The sequence below is a fragment of the Patagioenas fasciata genome, chromosome 3, assembly GCF_037038585.1.
Source record: "Patagioenas fasciata isolate bPatFas1 chromosome 3, bPatFas1.hap1, whole genome shotgun sequence".
Taxonomy (NCBI): domain Eukaryota; kingdom Metazoa; phylum Chordata; class Aves; order Columbiformes; family Columbidae; genus Patagioenas; species Patagioenas fasciata.
In genome coordinates, this window is record NC_092522.1 from 121,122,542 (window position 1) to 121,143,943 (window position 21,402).

Consider the following 21,402-nt stretch of genomic DNA (forward strand, 5'->3'; position numbering starts at 1 on the left):
GTGGTCGCGGGGAACAAGGAAATCTCCGGGGATTTACGAGTTAAGAGTGTTTTTATACCTTCTCTCTAATACGGAGCTAGGAAAAAACCCAGAATCTCACGCAATTGCGAAATCACCGCAATTACTTTGGAGCTTCCTCCAAACAACCCTGAAATTAAAGGAGTGTGTGTGTGTGTATGCATGTGCATTTCTCACCCGAATATCTAGAGACAATAATCCTTTTAGTCCCCTCCCCTGCCCCGGATCTGCCCCGGACGGGGCAAATGGAAAAATCCCCATAGCCAAAAAAAAAAAAAATAGAAGACAAAACCACAAGCCCCACAAAAAAACCCCAACCAAACAAAACCAACCCCAAAACCAACCAAATAAAAATTCAAAAGAAAAAAAAAAAAGAATGTTTAACACTTGGCAATGTGTTTTTAAAGCAAAGACAAGCAGGATCCTGAGCGCTACCCGGTGCAGTGTGACCTCCCGGGTTCCCCGGTGTGGGGAGGTGCTGTGCCGGTGATTATTAGTGCTATTAAATAAATAAACAGCGGCGTGCTCGAAATACCCGTCACCTTCTGACAACATGTGAGGAGGAACATTTCCTTCAAAACAGAAATTAGTGCGTGTTGAGATTTACAAAGAGCTTTGGGTACAGTTGCAATTGTAGCCAGAGTTTTATTCGCTTTAAGACGCCAAGGTGAATGAAGTGCTTGTGGACATTTCTTTGTAAAAATACATTAAAGCACCAGGGAGGATCTTTTGCCCCATGAAACCAGCATTAACAATAGTTTATCTCGCTCTTGGTGCACAGAGCATCACCCGATAGTCTTCGCTCCTGAAAAACTCCCAGTGACTTAGCTGAAAACTGCTGTTGCCTGCAAAGCAAAAAAAAACCCCAGAAGTTGCAGTAGCAGTTCCTCCCAAAAGCTGTGAGAAACGATTGGGGCGACAGTAAGTCCCGGTCTCCTCTATACAGTTTCAGTACAGAGTAGATCCTGTTTTAGCTGGGAAAGAAAGGGAGCCTGTTTCCAGCTCCGTATGGAAAATCACAGTACAATAACTGGTAACAATGGGAAGAGATGGTGGTGTAAGAACTGCAAATGGGGCTAGAAAGCATTTTTGGATAAATGCTTTTCACGCAGATAGGCTGGATTAAGAGATCTATTTAAAATTGAAAGGAAGGAGACGAAGTATTTCAAAACGAAAAGTTCTGCATTTTAATATTAACATCCGGCAGTGAATGCGGGAGATGCTTTTGTTTGACGAGTAAAATAAACACCGGCTTTAACCTGCTTCAGAGAGCCTGTTCATCCGCTACTCATCCTTACGGTCACAGAACACTCTGCAGACAGGTGAGTGAAGAAAGCTGAGAAAATCAAGGAGACGACCATTTAAACCCCTCCAGTCTCACTTTCCTGGGTCTTTGCCATTGCAGCCGGAGCCTGGAGCTTTTCCTTGCACCCGGCAGCTGCCGGGGGAGAACGGGGGCGACGGCCGAGGCGTAGCAGGGTCCTCCTTCTTCACCACGCTTCAAAGGTTTCTTTAAACTTTAACTTAGGAGTGACATGAGACGAGAGAAAGTAACTCAGCCCCGACCTGTAAAGTCGCAGTTTGGAACCAGCATTTTTTTTTCCTCCGCCCTCTCTTTTTTTTTTCCTGTTCTACCCCGTCTCCTTGCTCTGGCTTGGCTTAGGAAGTTTGGGCTTGTTTAGAAAGTTTAGAAAGAATAATCATTAAAAGGATAAAGAAAGAAAAAAAAAGTAGGGAGAATTAGTTACAGAGAATTTCCCTACTGGATAAAAGGTGATAATTATAGCGGTTTTCTCGCCACTGTGGAGCAAAGCCCGTGCCCCAAAACACACAGATGGGGCTGGGGCGCTGTGCAATTTTGGAGCGTGAATGTGAAAAGTCAAGAAGGGCTTTTCCCCCTCATCTAGCTGTAGAAATCGTGCGTGTGTGTTTGTGTGTATCTATGGACTTGTGCTACAGACCCGCGGGAAATATTTTACAGCTACTTATCTCTCCCGGTGCAGAAAATGAAGGCTACAGGGCTGTTTTTTTCCTTGCTGCAATGCTTTCTCCATCTCCCCCTGTTTATATGCGGTTGCCCCAACCCCGTGCAGGCAGCCTTTCACATTCTCTTTTATTTGCCAAAAACACCTGACACACTGCTCCGGGAGGCTCTTTTCTGCAGTCTGGGGCTACAACCCCTGCCAGGAGGGGTGGACTCCGCTCAGAAACACACTCGGACAAGGCTGATACAAAGCAAGAACTGACAGCTTGATGCGGGGGTGGAAGGGGAAAGAAAAGTCGGGTTAACCCCAGTGATAGCCAAGGTCAAGGTAATCCCCTGCTAAAGTTGGGAGAGAGGAAGGTCTAGGAGGGAGCTCATCCTTCCCCCAGCCTCATACCGAGCTCCTTTACCTTCGCAACCCTCCCCGCTTCTAGTGGGGTCTGCACGGCCCCAAACCGGCCCCTTCTCCCCTTCGTGAGGGGTGATAAGGGGATCGCTCTGCTCGCTTTGCTTCCCCCGACCTCCCCGCTTCCCTCGCCCCCTTCCCAACATCCTGTCAAGCAATAGGCTGTAAAATAGTTATCCAGCCCAGCACACAGGCAAGTGCCGTTTGAGAGTAATTTCTGCCCCGGGCGTTTGGCCGGGGGCAAAGCAAGCGTGCTCTCTAACTGATCAACCTGGATATTTCATTATTCATTAATTTACTGTTTAACCAAATCCCACTCATTATCAGAGGCAACGCTTGGCAGAGCCCAGCGAACAGTAGCAGTTGGTGTCAGGCGTGGAGAATTGGCCCATTTGATCCTGGGCTGTTTTATTATTCAACACCACTGACTGAGAAAAAGGCCCATGAATAATAAAGAGCCAAAGCGTGTTTGAACTGAGAAGCATGACACAGCCTTACAAAACAGCAGTTAGGAAATTAAAGGCGAGGTGGCCCAGGCTTTGCATTTTTTATTCTCACTGTGGGCACAGGCATTGGGATCCCACATTTTCATTGCTCCTGTGTTTATTGTTGTCATTATTACTATTTCCCCACAAGCCGTTTGAGAGGTATAAACCCAAAATCTTAGCTGAGACCTTTAAACTGCAAACTTTCTCTCTGCTCCATCCTGACTATAATTTTGATTTTAACAGTAGAACAGGTTGCTCTCCTTGCTTTTTCTCCTTTACTCCATAGGAAATTAGCCAACTACAATCTTCCAATCTGGATCATTTTGGGTGCAAATCCACAAAAATGCTCACAAGAGAAGGTTAACTAAGCACTGGGATGCCAATGGTGCCATAGAAACTCTACTGAGATCCTGAAGGACCCTCAGCGCTGGGACTAGTCCATCAAGTCTCCAGAAAACTACTATTCTGAAGGCATTTTTTGTATTTTGACACTACCTTCATCTCCAGGCACTGACTGATCATCTGCTGAAGAGAAGAATACATGTCCTAGACAGTGACACCATTTATTTTTTTTATTTTTCATATTAGTAGCAAATTATCTAATAGTAATCCTTATTTTCATCATCATGTTTTTCACTCTTCTGAACCCAGATCTTTGATTTTTTTTTGCCCTAATCCTTCCCTTATATAAGCAGAAACTCACAGTGTTATTTCAGTCACATCAGGATCGAATTACATTTGCCAAAATGCTTTCGTTTTTGTGGGGCACACAAGACCGTCCTATCAAGTAGTAACATTTAGCATTCCTTTTGAAGAAAGGTTTTCTTCTCTAAGGCAGCTAAAATATGGGGTTCTGAAAAGAATGAGGAGCAAGCAGTCCACAGGAGCTTTGAAAAATGTTGACCAAAGGTCTCTGACTTATAAAAATCATCCAAGAACAGCAAAGTAACTTATCACCTGTAGCTACAATAATCACATGAGTGAACCAGGAGTGTTCACAGCAGCCTAACCCTAATCTCATCCTCTTCAAATGGGAGACTTTTTCCTGTCTTTTGGTCAAAACATTATTTCTCTGTTGCCCTTTTGTTCTTTGTTGATTTTGAAAACTGCTGTTGTGAAATACCCTCTGATTTCTTTATATTGCGTTATAATTTATGTTAGAAACAGCATCTTTCATGTCATCAGGTTGTGGCAAATATTTGCTTTTCAATCTTTCTGTGAACAAATGACAGGATGTGTTTTGTCCTTCTTAGTTTTTTTAACCCCCTTCTGTCAACTTTGCCAGGAGTTATGGTAGGGGCAGTCATGGTATTTCAGTCCTCCTTGTACGTAATGTTGGGCACGATGCTGAGGATGCCACCCCCATAACACTGAGACTTGTCCTCCCTGGCTTTGCCACTTGTGTCTGTTCAGACTTAGACACTGCTTAAGACAGACAACGAAAAGAGATTGTTCCTCCTGTTTATGTCCCTTCCTATATTCTCGCTCATCTTCTCCCCTGCCTCCCTGAGATACACAGAAGTGAGATTTCTGATGGGTGGTAGCCGTGCAGGGAATGATAATTATAAGACCAAGCACAGCTTATCTACACATATTAGTTCTGGTTAGGATCAACAAAGACACCCTAAATGATTTAGAGTTATTTGATTTGGATCAATTGTTTATTTAATTCAAAAGTGACCAATTCAACCCCAAACCATGTCTTTTTCTTTTTTCTTTTCTTTTTTTTTTTTCCTTAATTTGTGGCCTGGCTCCCTGTTAAGGTATTTTTGAACAGGCCATGTGTATCCTATTGAGGTGGCAGGCACTTATCCATAGGCTCTGTTTCATTCTGAAGGGTGTTTTTTATTTTTTTTAGGTGTGTTTTTTTACTTTTTTTTTCTCTTTTTTCTCTCCCCCCCCACCTCTGCTTTTACTTCCATAACAACCAGTGTGAATTTCATTGGGATTTTAATGTCTTGATTAAAAAAATAACCCAAGTCTCTGTAAGGAATATGCAACTGGAAATTTGGCTTCTTAGTCAGAGCTTTATCTTATCTTTCTAAACCAAAACCTGCTTTAGAAACCACTCCAGATTATACAAGCTTCTTCTTAAGTCTGATTCAGACTGGCTATGGGTTTTAAACACTGGAAAAAATAATAAGGTATCTGTGCATGTGGGTGCACATGGGTGACTACGGTTGGTGTTGCTGGAATGAAATCTATCCAGTGAAAACAGTCCCACAACAGCCCTCATTTCTTGTTAGTATTTTTGTGTGGTCTTCACACACCTCTCAGGTGGGTCTTATCACTAGGAAGACCTGATGGGTCTAAGGGCAAGGTCCATGATCACTGAAATAACCTTTTTGCTGAATTTAGGAGAAGAAGGATTTCACCTGCATGTCATCATTACCAAAATGCAAAAGATGGCCACGAAGTCATGCAGAAGGGACTGCACACACAGTCTCAAACAATGGCAAACTGCTTGGGCATCCAGTCACCACAGCGGTGAATGGTTGGCCATGTGTTAGGGAACATCAGTAATTTGCTTTTATAACATTTCCATAGATGCAACAGGGGATTGAGTTGGTGACCTTCACATTCCTACATAAGAAACTCCATCCCTTTCTCCAGCTGAAAGATAGATACAGCCCTCATCTCTTTAGGGTAGGAACTGTCTTTTGTTTGAAGTGCCCAGCATTTTATGAAATGGCACCTTGACTTTCATTCCCATTACGTACTAAAATAAAGCAACCGCAGCATATATTCTTCAGGAGGTATAAAATAAAGATTCAAGGTGATTTCCTGGGAAGGCAACATTCCACAGGAACTGCAGGTCTGTCTCTTCCTTGGTAAAAAGTGGGTGCTCTTTTGTTGCTGAAAGGAAAACTAAAAAACACCCTGCTGTCAGGATGAAAGAAGAAATCTGGTGTTTCCATGCATGCATGAATGTGACGAGCAGACGTGCATCCCAGTGAAGGCTGTTGAGCATAAGTGGATGCGAATGCCAGTGAAGGATTATACTGTAGGTGCAGAATTGCAGGTTTAATCACATGTGATTATAATTGAGTGTGGGGGGAGGTGGGCAGCACTGGTGGTGTAACTGAATGGGGAGTGTGAGGGTGTGATTGTAATTAAGTGTGGGTGTAGCATGCTGAACATAAACGAATGTGAGTGCCAGAAACTGGGTATATAACCAAATGTGAAAGTGTCTGAGTGAGTTCATGTTAGTGGAGGGAAGAGGCTGTGATTGAAGCTGAAGGTGAACGTGGATGCGACAGAGCTGGTGTGTGATCCAAGGACTCTCAGAAACCAGGGTGGCAGCAGTAGGACCTCAAGAAATGGGCTGAAATCCCATTTCTGGAGCGAGGGGTGGGAAAGGTGAAGCATGGGGATTGTAATCAAAATGCAGCCTGGGTTTTGTAAACTGCAGTGTTAGCTGGGACAACCCTTCCACGGGTGTGCTCAAAGTCACAAACAATCTCATTGACTTTACTGTAGCTGAACATGCATGAATAAGTACCAGGAACAAGGACTGCAAAATCAGTGGATGTAATTAACGAACCCAATAGTGAATAGTGCTGGGCTAGTCTACAAAACATTGACTATTTGCTCACATAAAATACTATACATATTTTTTCCCGTGCTTGTGCTCCCAGTGCATTATTTTATATATATATATATATATATACACTTTAGCTTATAAGTTTACTGCAGGAAATTTTGTACAAATGAGGAATTTCCAATAACTGTTAGAGGATATTTGTGGCAGAGGTATTTTTCAAACACTTTTTCACATGTAACACATGTTTCTAAGAACTAAATTAATCCAATCAAGGCAAAGAGCTAACACATCATAAACTATGCATCTAATCAAAACTAATTAGGCCAGCTTGATTTTCATATATCAAACATATACAATGAACAGCTCGTAGAATTGAGACCAAGATGCCTCAGATAAATTATTTGGAATGTGAATTCAAATAATGAATAAATTGTAACCTTTAACATCATGTGTGAATCTAAAAAGAAGTTGAATTAATTCTTTTTTGCCCCCCTCTAAACTAGTTGTGCAGCTCTAGTTGTTTGTGTGCCAGAATGATTGAAAATGATGCTACCAGCAACATTCTCATCGCCATTTACCAATGTACGCAAGTTTCCTATTATTTTCACCTTCCTTTTAACAGCTTCTCATTGAGACAGGCACACACTTCTCTTCACATGCCTTAGGGCTTCTTGACAGTTCAGAATTTACCAGAATAGCTATTCCAGAATTCTGGAATAAAATTGGCTACATGGGGGCTTTAATTAAACAACTACTAGGGACTCATTATCCAGAAATAGTAAATTTCCAGGAGTAGAAAACCTTTAGAGGAACAACGAGGCTCAGTGAGTATAGACATGGCAGGGGAAAAAAGAAAAAACACAGTGTTTTCTCAGATTTACTGGAACAGCTGCTTTGTCTCGTTTTGAAAATATACATAAACTGGGATAAAGAGGGATATTCTGGTTGTTTACTAAAGAACTGAAGTTAATCTCACTAGATTTTACTTGTCCGTAAGGTAGGCACCTGTTTAAGTTGCAGAAGTTGCCTCTGTACAGATAGAGCTTCTTCCAGCAGCTGCGTGATTCTATCCTGACATGAATATCTACATAGGCTGGATGAACATCATCTGTACATTTTTGTTTCTCAGTGGACTTGACAGGGACCCAGAAGACTCACAGGAGATGGTATGAGTTAATGAACTAAGAAGCCACATCTGCTAAATTAGGTACAGATAAATGGTAAAAAGATGACTGTTACTGCTTACTTTATGCTAAGAAGCCCTCTGAGTTATAAAGAATTGCACTTTCCCAGAAATCTCATTGCTACTTCAGACTTTCCTCCTTCCTTGTCTTGTGTTTCTTTGCATAAGTGGATTTAACTTGCAGCATGTAGGGGAGATTTCCTCAGTTTGACCTAGGAGGATTCAGTGTCCGTGGCTTAAAGGGTAAAACATCAGTTCAACTTTCACAATATCTTTAAGGTCACAGATGTGTTCATCACATCCACTTTGCTCTGACACCTTCTTAGCTGCTTGGTCTTCCTCTGGTTTCTTTTGTATGCTTTGATGGGAGGAATACATATTTTCTACTGATAGCAGAGGATCTTTGAATGTAGCCTCCACATTCAACACTCGCCACAATTTGTAATATAGCAGCAGGTCCATGATGCAAAATAGCTATCCAAATGGAAATTATCTTCCCTTTTGTTTCCTCACTTCTGGTTTTACAGTGGCTTAATCACAGCATGAGGGAGTGAGATTCTTTCTTTTCTTTTTTTTTCCAAAAGTGACCTGGTGGTTTAAGGGATTTTTTTGGGATACAGATACAGGGGCCCGAAATATTTCAAGAGGAGCAGGACACTGATCCTAGTCACCTTCTTCTTGGGCAAAAGCAGCTCTTACTTCAGCTTTGAATAAAAGTAGGCATGAACTGTGACACCACTTGTTATTCACCCACCCTGCTCAGGTCAGAGCACACGTGTGGGACTGGGACACTTGGGGTGGTTAGGTACACCCCACTTGTGAGCCTCAGGCAGGTGGCACATCAGCTCAGGTCAGGATGGTGGAATCAGGATAGTTCTCTGATTCGTTACCTGATGTAGACATGAACTCTTGGATAGTGCTTCCAGCCTTCTCTTTCAGGTATGAGAGTCTGAGGACACAGATTCTAGTCTGATCTGTGGGTATTGAGTCATAGAATCATAGAATAGTTTGGGTGGGAAGGGACCTTCAAAGCTCATCTAGTCCAATCCCCTGCCACAAGCAGGGACATTTTCGTCCAGATCAGGTTGCTCAGAGCCCCGTCCAGCCTGGCCTGGGATGCCTCTCACTGAGCATCAAGTCTATGGTGTCTGATTCAACACCCACCTGTCACTGCTAAACCTTTCAGTGACATCAGTGGCCCAAGACTGGGGCTTCAAGTATAAATTTTAAGGAATGAATCACTGCACACTTCTATAAAGGTTCCTGTTGGAAATGACTTGATTAAAAATAACACACTTAGGAGAGGTGTTTCAGCTGCAGCCAGACCTCATTAACAGAATCACTCTTGATGTTCTCCTTGGCAAGCCTGGCGTTAGGTCTGCTTCAAACCTGTTTATGAGGTTGTTTGAGGTTTGTGCAGCACACAAGATCTACAGTTGGAAAAGTGTCATTGCATGAGGCTGTAATCCTTGCTGTGGTCAACGTGTTGAGAGTTTTATATTTCCTGACTGCAGGATCTTTCCATAAAGTGAAAGGGGGAGACGTATTATTGTGATTAACCAGCTGGTTATTAAAACTTCTGGAAGCCACGGTGAAGCTTTAATGAGATTATTGTGTCCATAAACTGCAAAGTTTCTCCTGCTCTTTCTTTTTATGGGGAAATGAGATGAACTGTCCGGGCCTTTCTCATGCCATGTGAAGGATTGTTAGAGACCATAACTCTGGGTGTGAATGGTGGCAGTGAGACAGGGAGAGGCCTTCTTGATGTACTCACCAGCTGAAAATTTGTGAGGTGTTTTTTCCCCATGGTGTCCAGAGGTGTAAACTGCAGCAAGAGTTTTTGGCAGCTGCACTAGAAACAGGGTCAGGATTCCTTCCTTCCTTCAAATCTCCCTGGTTAACCCGCAGGCTGAAACATGAGCAAATTTTCCACAGGCTGGCCATGACCCATGGTTTGAAACCACACGTGATATTTATAGTCCCTGCTTTGGCAGAATCCTTAAACACCTACACAACACGTGTGACATCAGCCTGACCGCTCAGCCTATGTCCCCATAGAATCATAGAATGCCCTTAGTTGGAAGGGACCCACAAGGATTATCGAGTCCAACTCCTGCTCCTGCACAGGACAACCCCACAGTTTACACCATGTGTCTGAGAGTGTTGTCCAGTCTCTTCTTGAATACTTGAATACCCAGAGCCATACCAGGTTCCTTTTCTATCTTGTAAGATTGACGGAGCAGCAGTTTTCACATGATAACAACAGCATTTAGCATTTGTATATAACAACACCTATTTGTCTTGTTTTCTAACATAAACAAATTCATTGCTCTCCCAGGTAGCAGAATAACATGAAGCGGTGCACAAGAAAGAGGTTGAGTGTGGTTGGATCTAAGAAAAAGGAGTCATAACATCAGTCATAAGAATTTCTTTGCCTTTCTGTCTTGATTCCTCCATTTCTTGTACTAACTTGAAATGCAATATAAAAAAAAATAATTATAGGCCATCCTAGTAATTTCCTAATATTCTCCCTGTTTGTTAATTATATTATTCTATATCTTAATTTCCTCTTTTTCATCGCTCTTCCATATTTTTTTTTCTTTCCTCCACTTTATTTTCTCTTTGCTTTTGTAGATTATTTAAAAAATCCACAAGATGGCATTTAGCCGACTGTCATTTTGCTTGGAGATGTGGAAAAGACATTAGAAAAGCTTCACATGAAAGAAGAAAAGTATGTCAGGTTGTGTCCCTTCTGGTGATCTTTTCTGGACATCATTAAAAAAAAGACCAAAAACCAGTAGGAAACTCAAATGATATTTATAGCATAAGGAGTTATAAGTCCATCCTTCACAGCAGACAGCTTGGAGTTATGAGTCCCTGCTTGCTTGGCACCAAGCCCAAATGGCACAATCTAGTCATATCAGTATCCATATGGGGCAGATTATTCTTCATTTGGGTGACTTCGATGCAAAAAACCAGCCAATATCACACCTTCTGGTGTCAGTACACAATGCTTCCAGTACCCAATTCTTCGTAATTGTACCAGTAATTGTATTTTTTTGAACAGATCAGGAGTGAGCCTTTTCAGTAGACACCCTCTGTACATCCTAAGGTGGTCCTAGGAATCATGCAAATGTTTTTAAAGCCCAAATTAAACATTTCTAGGAGAAGCTGGTGTGTGGTCTGTTTTATAATGAGCACAATAAAAATTACTGGATCTAATTTATCCCTAACAAATGCAGAGCCAGAGGTGAATCCTATTTTTTAGTTGATACTGTAGCAAATACTTACTTTTTTTTTTTTTTCCTTTTTAGGCATCAGCTCAACAATTTCTGTTTATTTGGAGTATAAAGGAAGGAGAAAGGATGTTGTTAAATGAATAAGCTGTTTAAACACAGACATAATAAAAACACAGAGTTGGCTATTAAAGTACTCAGAAAAGTAGTTATGAAGTCTGATTCAGCTTTCATTTCAGTCAGTAGCAAAATTCTAATTGATTTCTGTAGGAATAGGGCCTGGCCTTAATTTCTTCAGTCCTGTCCACTGTGAAGTAATTGATTCACATTGCTGCCCTCTTGAAGCAGCACAGTATGTTACTTAAATTTTCATAGAGGAGGACCCAACTTTGTCGTTTGGGGTGGACCAAAATCAGTGTGTCATAGGATCTCTTTCAAAGATGTAATTTTATTATCCCCATGTGTGAATAACTTTCATTGTAGAATATATATGGAAAACCAGGACTTTTTTTTGGAAGTAATCCAGTCAAGTTCTGGTTATAACCACATAGGGTCGATGAATTAATCAGCAGAAACCTCATCACTGTAGGTTGGGCTGGAAACACTCACAGGTGGACATCTTTCAGTTAGGGAGGGCTAAAGGGCAGGAGTCTTTCATTCTTCCTGCTTTGACGTATTTGCAGTCATCAAATTTGTCTTGCACATAGTCTTCAACATCCTCAGTCCATTGCAGGAATGAACCTACTTAATTATACACTGTTCAGTATCCAAAAAACTACAGAGTTCCCTCATCTCTTATCCAACCATATCCAGAGAACCAGCTCATTTCAAGCATTCTGGGACTGGGACGTAAGTGATTTGACTGTCAGGCACTGGTGACATGGTATTTCTACATTAAGAAGGATCTCGTACTGTAACATCTGATAATTTCTATTGTTCATTTGCATTGGCCATGAGGTGACATCGAACATTATGTTTACTCATCCTTCTGACACTGAATCTCCATGCAAAGTTAGATCCCATGTGCTTTGCATACATATGGTATAAGTGGTCTATAAGGAGTCTGTACTGGGACCATTAGCAAGATACATAGGATAAGAAACATCCCATGCTTATGGCAGCTCTACTTGTAACCTGCTGTAGACATAGCCCTGCTTTGAGAGGTGCCTTCATCATCCCTGAGCCTGAGATGTGATGAATGGACCTTTTATATTGGGTGAGGTAATCCTTTACATTTTTGTTTGGCCAAAAGGCCAGTAATCATTTTTCCAAAGGGAATTCTGGCCTCATTTGCTTGCAAAAAATGCCATAGGGTTTCTTTATTTACATAGATATTGCAGGACTTGTCTGGTTCACGAATGGTAAATATATCTCAAAGGTGTAAGAGCTCTTCAGTTTTGCTCCATCCTCTCCTCACCTTGGCCTCATGTGTTCATCTGCAAAAGACCCGAGCAGCCAGTGTTCTTACCAGTTCTACAAACCCAAGTAGCTTGTGTGCTCATCTGAGTAAATAAGTGTTTTAGAAACCTTCAAGAATAAGACATGAGGTAGTGATGGCCTTAAATCATGAACTTCAATCTGCTGGTAAGGGAGTGGGGAGTCTGAGATGTTTTAAGAGGAAGGTTCTCACAAAATCACAGAATGACAGAATGTTAGTGATTGGAAGGGACCTCGAAAGATCATCTAGTCCAATCCTCCCACCGGAGCAGGAACACCCAGATGAGGTTACACAGGGAGGCGTCCAGGTGGGTTTTGAATGTCTCCAGAATAGGAGACTCCACAACCCCCCTGGGCAGCCTGTTCCAGTGTTCTGTTACCCTCACTGAGAAGAAGTTTATTCTCAAATTTACGTGGAACCTCTTGTGTTCCAGTTTGAATCCATTACCCCTTGTCCTATCATTGGTTGTCACCAAGGAGAGCCTGGCTCCATCCTCGTGACACTCACCCTTTATATATTTGTAAACATTAATGAGGTCACCCCTCAGTCTCCTCTTCTCCAAGCTAAAGAGACCCAGCTCCCTCAGCCTTTTCTCATAAGAGAGATGCTCCACTCCCTTGATCATCTTTGTTGCCCTGCGCTGGACTCTCTCCAGCAGTTCCCTGTCCTTCTTGAATTGAGGGGCACAGCAGGAGCTGTAGATGGCCCAAAGATAAACTTCTTTATCTCACTGTCTTCTGGAGCCACATGACATTGGGGGTGTCTGCCACTGCAGACGCTGTGTTTCAGGTGATGTTAAAAGAAAGGCTTTTTTTCCCCACAGCCCTTAGGCTTCCAGGGAAGTTCTGCATGTGGACACTAATCTGCTGCCAAAGATAATTATATTATCTCTAAATTCTCAGTGTATTTTTGGTGGGTGAATAAAATCTGTGCCTCTGATTTCCTATAAGACTGCATTGTTCTATTAAATCACTATGGCAGTAATGATTGTCCCACAACAGAAAACATCTTCATGAGGAAAAGGTGTTTTAATTGATGTGTATAGGGTATGTATACCTTCCACGCAAATAAATCATTGGTCACTCTATGGGACTGCCCGTTTTAGTTCGTTATCTATATACAATATATGTTAAAGCCCATCAGCCCCATCCCTTCCTCCATGTCTAACAGCAGAAAATTATTCTACAGGTTTCTCTTTTTGCTAATTGGCAGTAGCTCTGTAATTATGAGATAACCGCTCCAAATGAAATATTTGGGATTGGGTTTGAAATATTGTCTCTTCCTGCCTGCCTGGGGGATTTATGCAAATACAGAAAAAAATGTACCCTAAGTCAAAAGATTCTGTGGTCTTATCCACCTCTTCCAGGACTTTATGAGCAGGAAGGAAGGTTAGAGCAGTTTTTCATTTCCTATGTGAATGTCAGAGCTTGGAACAATAATGGGGTCTGGAATTGCTCTTCATAAAAAGTATGTTGAAATTATCAGTAGAATGGAAGGGAAATGCACCAGGTGAGATAAGAGATCTAAAAATAATTTTCCTGTTACAAAGCAGTTTTCTTCCTTTAAATGGTATGAAGGGCTAATCTGTTTAGTATCCAAGCAAGCTATTTATCTGGTAATTTATTTTCCTGCAAATAAGCCCATCTGATATTATTAGGATATATACAGACTATATATGCATTGTTTTGTTTTGTTTTGTTTTTTCCCTTCTTCTGGTTTCAAATGCTGAAAAAAGCTGATTATTTCAGCTGTGCACCTGACAGTCACTGACTGTAGGTCAGACCACAGGCTATAGATTAGGACATTTATAAGACTCAACAGTCAAGAGGTTAATTTTAAGTGTGAACTTTAGAAGCCCCAACTGATTAAGTTTGGAAGAAAAGATGAGACAGGTTCAAAGGTTAACATGACTTAAGTATCCCAGGACAAGGTAACTACAGCACCTGGGAGACTGTGGTTTTAAAATAACCCCTAAGCATGTGAAATTAATAATAATTTGGTTAGACTTTTAAGTTCCAGAAGTTCCCCATGGTCAACAGCTAACACAAAAAGTATGCTGTGCCTAGAATTCAGATGCAGAAACTTTGACTTTATAAGATTTCCCCATTTTCTGTTAATAAGAAACGGAACACAACCAAGTGCCATAAAAAGCATGTGCGCTACATTACAGATACAGATAGATTTGTTTATATGTATACGATATATACGCATATATTAACACATAAATACACGTGTTTAAGCAGAGGGGGAGGAAAATGACAATGAATCATTGTTGAAGAAAAAGAAGTATACTAGCAAATCAAAACTTACTTCTAGGAAGCATAAATATGAAAAAGCAGTATTTATTACTGCAACAAAACTCATGAGATTTCTAAAAAGATACCAAGTATCTGGTGGGTAGATTAGTCTCATGTAATGTTAAATGTCTAGGCAGTAGGTACCTAATCCAAGCTAGTTGTCTAAGCTGTTGATCATCTCTCAATAGTCAATAGAAGCAAACACAATCCTCCAGAGAGTGGTTTATCTCACTTATATTAGGATGGATTAGGGCATTTCTAGAGATTTGCATCTGTCTTCACTGACTCGAAGAGGAATTGATGTAATAGTGTAGACAGATGTCTAGGTTTCTGATGGGTAACGTTAGGTGAGGTGACTTCACTCTTCTTGTGCTTCCAGGTTAACAGCTCCAATCCAAATAATTGCTTTAGTGTTTGAGGTGCATTATCTTAGATTGCTAATCTAAATATTAGAAAGCCAAGGGCTTTGAACTACTCAAGCTTTTGTACACCTCCAGTATTTTTGCATTAATTACATTGCTACACTATTCTCCTTCATCTGTCCTTTATCTGTCACCATTAGCCAAATTCATGATGCATGAGGTCCCATTCCCACCACCATACTTAAATCCTATGCCTACACTTAGGCACTGCCTACAGTCCACTAACAGATGAAACCAAGCATGCAGATATATAAAGTATCATTCAGAGGTAAAGAGAGGTGGGATTTAGCTAGAGGTTAAGGCACTTCAGTGTTGTTTCCAGCATGCAGGTACATATGGGCTCTGCAAACGTTAAACATCCCACTATGGGAAGTTGCTGACACTGACACTGGAGCATAGAGAGGGTGTCAGCTCACACTTACATTTACGTTTCATCTGATAATACTGAAACTCAAATTGAGAGATCAAATGTAGGTTACTTTGTACCACTCCTGACCCTGAAAAATCCTGTGCATGCAACAATGTAGCCAAGTTTGTGTAGCTCCTACTAGTTATCTACGGCCCACCTCTCATTTTTCTCTAAATAATACCCAGAGTTGTGTGTGTTGCTGTCGACTTAACTACCTGTCTTACTCATGGTGTCAGGTCCTCGAAAACTGGACTTACACAGACTGCTCCTAACTCTGCCAGAGTAAGTCTTATGGCACTCCCATTTAGCTACAACATCATGACCCTGAAGAAGACTTTGATCCCCCTGCCCAGAGGGTATTTTCAACCTAAAGAACTATTATATAACCTGAGATTTGATGTGAAGGAGGAAAAAGAAGGAACTAGGGACTTATCTTCTGCTCCTACCACCAGGCACAGGCAGTTCTGCAGGGAGGAATACAAAATTTATTGGGCCAGAGGAACAAAAGGGAAAAAAAGCTGGTTTGTGCACTGGGATGGAAGACTTCTGCTCCTGTCACCATGTACGCGCTGTGCACTGAAAAGTCATAGCATAAAACACGCACATAGTCCCTGGAGAGCTCTTTATCAGTCCTGATGGTGCCTGCTGCCTTGCCGGGTAACCTAAATATCGTCTGGATCACCCTGCCGAGTGAGTACCTGCTGCTTTTTGTGATGCCTCTTTGGGGTGTTTGTAGTAAATGATCTGTATAAGGTTCTAAGATTTGGATCTAAGTGCAGAGCAGCACAGGATCTACGAAGCCCTTATGGACCTGAAGTGCTTAATCATGTTTAAAAACAGAATAATGAGGGCACTTCAGAAAAATGCACCTAAGCTTTATGTATTTGTATTCAAAAGTAGCTAAACTGATATCAGCAAAGTGGCACTGGTATAACAGCAACACAAGCAAGACCAGAAACAGTCACCAAATCTGTTTTTTAAGCTCCACTGAGCCTTTATGATAATTCCCATGCAAATCGTCCAGGATACCTTGCTTCTAACGGGCTTTCTCTGAAGCTGCAGCATTCTGCAGTCTGTTCCTCCCAGGCCTTGGGTTTTCTGGCGGTGCACACATGCTCACTGTTAATAAAAGCAAATGGCTACAGGGGATTCTGAATCTTAAATTTAATAACGGGTAAGAGGTAAAGTAAACAGTGACTTTGCACCAGTGTGGAGGATTTTCCAATTGACATGCTGATGGTGAAGTGCAGCTTAGCACAGACCTGTGCGTTACCTGATCATTACCTGATCTGTGTGTAATGGTAGAGAAGGGGAAAGAGCTTTTCTCTCTTCCTCCCTTCTCTTCCTCACTTCAGCCTCTCACTTATTGCACCTGTGAAGTCTCAGACTGCCTTTTTTATCCCCTTTTCTTTCTTTCTTTTTCAACTCTCCAGCTACTGATGAAAAGGGCATTTCCAAAACATCCAGGATCCCAAGAGCACTATGCTAGGAATAAAAAGCACAATGACTAGTCATTCCATGGCAAATATCACTCAGTAGGAAGCAGGAAAACTGATGCAGTAAATATGCCAGTAATTCTAATCAATATGCCCCCTTCGCATGTCAGGCTACAAATGCAGAACAAAGTTGGTTAAAATGCATGTCCTGGGACATTTTAACATCTGGAACTTTTTATGTATTCATGAAGATTGTGAGTCAGATTCAAAAAGCTGTTTAAACAAGTGTGTTGATACACATTAGGTTTACTGTATATATAGAAAAAAAGCATCATTGTTAACATGTTTTTTTGTATCCCTGCCAACCTCCTGCCAACTGGGGATAGAGTGTAGGTTGTTGGCATGCATTCCTAAAGCTCTCATTGGAATGGAAACTTCCCAATGCTGGTTCAAAGGTTAGCTGGGTGTTTGATTTAAGCCAAACAGCCTTAGAAAACAGGGATTTATTTTTTCATAAAAATGAGCATTTATGTTGGTAATTCTCATGTTTGGTTTTGGTTGTTACTGGAGATGTTTATTTGGGCTTGAAACAAGTGGTCTGGTCAACTTGGTACTAGAAGAGACTAATTTAATTTGAGTGAGACTTGCATTATAGCAGTAGCTGACTGTTTATGAAGGGATTAAGCTCACTTCAGGTTGGTTGTCTATAGGTTAGACACCTAGTCCTGGTTAATCAACCATCAACCTGTTTTAGGACTGAATGAATCAGTGTCTGGAGGTTCCTATCTCTTTTGCACTGAACCTAAACACAGAAGCTGGATGATGGGTGCCTAACACAGACTTAAGTGTGACTTGTACCATTATTAATAAGTATTAATATATAGTAATATGAGCTTCGTGTGTGCTTCAGAAATATAAACACCTCACATATATTGAGAAATCCCCAGTTCTTAAAGAAATTAAATAGTTTGTCTCCAGATTTCTTTCAGCTTTAATAAATGGGAGTGGAGCATCTATTTATTTTAAAACCATGTACTTTGTGGAGTGCAAAGCTACTCTTTATTTTGTGAACCCTTCCATCAGTGGCCATGATGCCATGCAGCCTTACATATCCACATGTTACTGGTCAAATGGGTTGGGACAAAAAACTGTATCCTGACCCTTGTGGTGCACTATGTGTCTTCTTGGGGGTAAAGCAGGAGGCAAAAAGATATTTTTCCACCCACTTGTTCTCTAACCATAAGGGACTCTGTGCCTCAGGGAATCCATCGGGTAGTTTTCTATCCAAGAGAATGAGCTTGAGCTGTAATTAATTAATTAATCACTGTAAAGCACTCTGAGATTTTGTAAGAGTTAGAGGCAAAAATGCTAATACTCAGGTATATAGCAATAATAAAGATAATGCACACGTAAAAAGAAATAATTTTTTATGAATGTGTTTACAGTACCCTCATTTAATATCCATTTGATTTGATTGCACTTAAAAAAACCTCCTTAGTCAGAATGCTATGTTCTGTTAGCTCCTTGCAGACTCATAATATGTAAAATGTAATGCATTTGTTCTTAAAATCGTATTTTTTTTCCTAAAGAAGAGTAGTTTTTAATCAACAAATCTTATTGTAAATATTCTACCGGAAGATGTTTGCATCCAGCTTTCTGATTAGAGTTAAAAGTGTTAAATTATGCTTCAGTGCTTTTTTAAGGTGGAGTTTGGGTGTCTACAAGTTAGAAGATTAAATCCAAGGAGATTGTTTTGGATTCCCTTTGTACGCAGTGGAGAACACAAGTAATCTCTGAGATAAAGAGGCCTAAACTAAGAATTTGACACAGCTGAGATGAAAGACTCCCTGGAAGTGCCTATTTTTCTCTCTTAGGGAATGTGGAGTTATTACTGCAGGTGATCACTATGCCTTTAAGCATGTTGGTATGACCTAAGTCACCAAGATTTTAAACACACTCAGGTAAGATGAATGCCACATATGGGTCCAATACAATACAAAGGATTTCTCTATTCGACTATGTTTGATTTGAAATAGTTATGTATGACTTCTTACCACAGAAGCTGGACAATCTTCAGTGTAGTTGTCTTCGCAACTAGATGTTGCTGATAGCCATAAAACGCTTAAATCATCTGGAAATTAAAGTATATTAAGGATTCAGGACTCACATCCTATTTAAGATCACAAAGAAAGGCAGCGATACATGAGAGGGTTGGGTCTTGGTCCCTTCTTGACTCCACTGATATTATAATTACTACCTTTCTTTCTCCCTGCTGTCTGAAGAACTTTTCAAAGCTGCTGAGCATCAATTAAATCATACTAAAATCCAGTGGGATAGCAAAGTACTGCGGTCAGAGATTATACTCGGAATGAATGATGGGATTTTCAGAGGACTGCAAAAGCCCATTGACTTTTCTTGAAAGCTACATCTCCCACTGTCTTGAGGCACCTTGATTTTTTTTTTCCAAGACTTTAATATTGGTGTAGGCCCTCATATGAAAGGTGACTAATGAAAGGCTCATGATTAAAAAAAAAAAAAGCTGAGTACCAGTACTTTAAACTATGGGTCTCATTTAATCTATCTGCAGTTGAGCTGGTGGAATCAATTTATTAATACACTGAGGAACTGAGTTAGTGACTTATATATTGGTCATGATACCTGTGAGATGCTTCAGGATACTTCAAATGCCTGGAGCTGTTGGTTATGACACAAGGCACATTTTCAACAGAGGTTTTTTTGAGTGGAGGCTGGAGACACCTGCTTGTTGAAATCTTGGACATGGATTGTGCAAAAAAGGTCTGATATTTCGATGAGAAGATCATGCCTTCAGAAATTTCTTCAACATCTGCTTCTCATCCCATCACAAATGCCGCCTGTCTTTGGGACGCTTTGGCATTTCCAATTCCAGTCCCAGCTTGCAACCGGCAGTAGAAGAACATTAGAGGAACTTGATGAAGTCTGGTTTGAGTTTAGGTGTAAAAATGGCTGAAGCTCATCTGCTTTATATCTGCTATGAATTGCTGGCTAGTCCTTTTCGGTCAAGATGTTCGAATGAAGATTATGTACATTTTTAAGGAGATTGTGTAGGGGCCTAGAATGGGGGCTAGGTTAAAAGAAACAGGAGTTACTTCTCCCTGTGACTCCTCTATAAATCTCTCATTATCAAAATAGTGCCTCATTTGTGGTCTTGGATGGCTCTGCCTTGAATGAGTCATATTTCTTTTGATACAGATGACTCATATCACTTCTAGTACAGCCCAGGCATGATCTGTAGAAAAGCTTAAGAGCAGAAAAGCTACAGCAAACAGGCCCTGCACATGCTCTGAGTTTCTGATAATCGGACTTTATTTAATTAAGCTTCATATTTTTCTTATGAGGTAATTATTATTATTGTAAAAGTTATACCATATTATAGAAAAGAAAGAAAAAAAAAGAGGTATTAAGAGATTGATGAAAGTGATGGAGGTGTTATTGTGAAGATTTGGATTCAGAAGTGTCTGCCTCACTATTTCTTGAAAACACACAATATGCTTTTCTAATGCAAGCCATAGATATATATTCAACACATCCAAGAAGGGTCTTCATTTAATTTCTGTTGCACACTATGTCCTGATGCAAGGACCACAGGGTACTGTGTGCCTGGCTTTAGTGATGAAACAGTTTGTATGTGCCTTTTTCATAGACAGTGATCAGGAAGCAGAGATATGTGCCTTGGTGAGGTTTTGCAAGTAGAGACTATGAATAATGCACACTTTTTTCAACCTCCGTTCCCCCTGCTATCAAACTTCATGACTGTAGTTTCTTCGCGTGCATCCTTCAAATTATAATTCTTTTCCTCTGCCAGCAAACAGGATTGTCCTGCATTTATGCTGGGGGGGAAGGAATGTTTCTCGATTTAGACCTCATGGTTTCTGCGCTATTACTGCATAGGGCTAAGATCAAGTACGATTTCTGCACATGGAGAAACTGTCAATATTGCAGTCTAACTGGACTCAACCTCCAAGAGATGTAAATATACTTCAGGTGAAAGAAGCTGCGAATGAATCTCAGATGAGGGAATGTGGAGTCAAGTAGTGTTTTGGGATGGTTTGATAATGTGACTCTCTTTGCTGATGTAGAACCACATGGGAAGACGGTCTTCACAGCTGAACCTGGCAATTAAAAATGCATGTTCTCTTTAACTTTTTGTGTTTCACTGTGGACCTGAAATCAAACACCAGAAACAATTTTACCTAAAAAAAACCAAAACAAAACAAAACAAAAAAACCCCAACAAAAACAACAACACAAAAAGACCTGATCCTGTATGAGTAAAAATAGTCAGTATCACATACACCTGAAAAAGACCCACCCCTTTCATCATGAAGGAATTACATATTTTTGTTTTCTTCTTCAAGTGGTTTTTTTACATCATTGAAACAAAAATTAGCTTAAGAAGCCTAACAGTGTTTGACTTAATGATTGCTCTGATGTACCAACCATTGTGATCCAATATCAGATTTCATCTCATTTACTCCAGATTAATTATGAGGACACCTTCAA